This window comes from Prionailurus bengalensis, chromosome B4 (assembly GCF_016509475.1).
Source record: "Prionailurus bengalensis isolate Pbe53 chromosome B4, Fcat_Pben_1.1_paternal_pri, whole genome shotgun sequence".
Lineage (NCBI taxonomy): Eukaryota > Metazoa > Chordata > Mammalia > Carnivora > Felidae > Prionailurus > Prionailurus bengalensis.
The window spans coordinates 92,307,070-92,309,576 of NC_057358.1; the positions used below are offsets into that span (position 1 = coordinate 92,307,070).

Here is a 2,507-nt window from a genome sequence, read left to right on the forward strand (position 1 = left end):
ATTAGTGAGGACTTCAGCAGGACCTTCAGCAGAAGGTCAAAAATATAAAAATGAACCAGCCATAGTTGATGAACACAAGACCTGAAATTAAAACAAGCTGGAGGGAATCAATAGCATATTAAAGACTGCAGGAAGATGGATCAGCACTATGAAATAGTGGAAAGAAAACCAACCTGAACTGCAAAAAGAAAAAGAATATAAAAACAAGGATAGGTTAAGGTATCTCTGTGACGACATGAAGCACCCACATTATAAGGATTCCTAAAGAAGAAGAGAGGTAAAAGGGTAAAAAACTTATATGAAACAATACAATCTGACCACCTCCTTAACTTGAGAAGGAAACAAACATCCAGTTTCAGCATATACAGAGAGCCCCAAATAAGATGAATGCAAGGATGTCCACACCAATACTCATAATAATTAAAATGGCAAAAATTAAAGATAAAGAGAAACTTAAAAGCAGCAAGAGAAAAGCAAACTGTTACATACAAGGGTAACACTGTAAGGCCGTCAGATGATTTTTCAGTAGAAACTTTGCAGGCCAGGAGGAGAGGCAGACTAGGCAGACCAGGGTGACTGCAAGCACTAGCCAGAGAGGCGGTGGCAGAGATGGGGGCCTCCTGGCTCAGCCCACCACTGGTGAGGGCCTCCAGTGTGCTGGCCCCTCCCTGAGCCTGCCCTGGGCTGGTGTGCATTGGTCATTGAAGCCCAAGCTGCCTCCAATATGGTCTGTTCTTGAAATCATGAATCCCATTTATAGTCCTGGTTCTTTTGGGGTTCCCTATGCAAATGTCAAAACAATTATTATCCAGCTGATTTCCCCATGGGCTATGGAGCCACAGCTCCTGCCTACTCTCAACATGTACCCTGGAGTGAATCCTACCTTCCAAACAGGTTACATTCCTAACAAAGCATCCTGTTCCCCCACCAGCATGACAGTGCCACCATATTCCTGCTCCCCCAACCCCTACCAGACCACTGTGTACCCCATGTGGAAGCACTTATCCCCAGCAGAGTCCCTGTGTACAGCAAAGCCATGTACCACACACAGCCAGTGTATGCAGGACCCCCTCACATCATCCACCACACCATGGTTGTACAGCCCAATGACATGTTAGTGACAGTGTACCCTGTTCCCATATCTCCACTTAGGGGCAGCAGTGTTACTATAGGCATGGTGGCTGGAAACACTATGGCCATGTCAGCAGGTATCCTGCTGACCGCCCACTCCCCAACTCCTATTGCCCCCACCCAGTCACTGTGCTTACATATTGGGCTTCAGGAATGCCCACCTACAGCTAAGTGCTCCCTCAGTGGTGATCACCCTGCAAATGTTCAAGGATGGAGCTATGCAGTCACATCAAGGAGGTTTCACAGCAGGTGCTGCAGACCTACTGCCTCAAACCTGGACTTTCTTCTTGATGGTTTTGACATTTTAGCTAAATGCTACTATGGCCTGGCCCAGCAAGTCCCAGCACCATTAGTCACCAACTAACTCTGTGTATTCGTCTTAAAGCAAATCCTGCCTTGTGGTCTCCTGGTAATTTTTTAGATAAGTGTAATGATAAAAAGGGAGTATTAATCTATTCTGATTCATATATAGTTGAATGCACATGGAAAACCCGGAAGACTCCACCAAAATCCACTAAAAAACTGCTAGAACTGATCCATGAATTCAACAAAGTCGCAGAATATAACATCAATGTACAGAAATTGTTTGCATTTCTCTACACCAATAATGAGGCAGCAGAGCAGAAAGAGAAATCAAGGAATCGATCCCATTTCCACTGACACTGAAAACCATAAAATACCTAGGAATAAACCTTACCAAAGAGGTAGAAGATCTATATGCTGAAAACTATAGAAAACTTATGAAAGAAATGAAGAAGACACACACAAAAAAGTGGAAAAACATTCCATGCTCATGGACTGGAAGAACAAATATTGTTAAAATGTCGATACTACCCAAAGCAATCTACATGTTCAACGCAATCCCTATCAAAATAACACCAGCATTCATCACAGAGCTCAAACAAACAATCCTAAAATTTGTATGGAAACAGAAAAGACCCTGAATAGCAAAGTAATATTGAAAAAGAAAACCAAAGCTGGAGGCATCATATTTCCAGACTCCAAGCTGTATTACAAAGCTGTAATCATCAAGACAGTATGGTATTGGCACAAAAAAAAGACACATAGATCAATGAAATAGAATAGAGAACCCATAAATGGAGCCACAAATGTATGGCCAACTAATCTTTGACAAAGCAGAAAAGAATATCCAGTGGAATAAAGACAGTCTCTTCAGAAATGGTGTTGGGAAAACTGGACAGCAACATGCAGAAGAATGAACTTGGACCACTTTCTTACACCATACACAAAAATAAACTCAAAATGAATAAAAGGCCTAAACATAAGACAGGAAGCAATCAAAATCCTAGAGGACAAAACAGGCAACAACCTCTTGGACTTCAGCTGTAGCAACTTCTTACCTGACAGGTCTCCAG

General features: G+C 42.5%; 1 pseudogene; it reads left to right on the forward strand.

Annotated features, from left to right (window-relative positions):
* The first annotated feature begins 743 nt into the window (after nucleotides 1-743).
* On the forward strand, nucleotides 744-1,320 carry LOC122473953 (annotated as a pseudogene).
* Nucleotides 1,321-2,507: the final 1,187 nt, after the last annotated feature.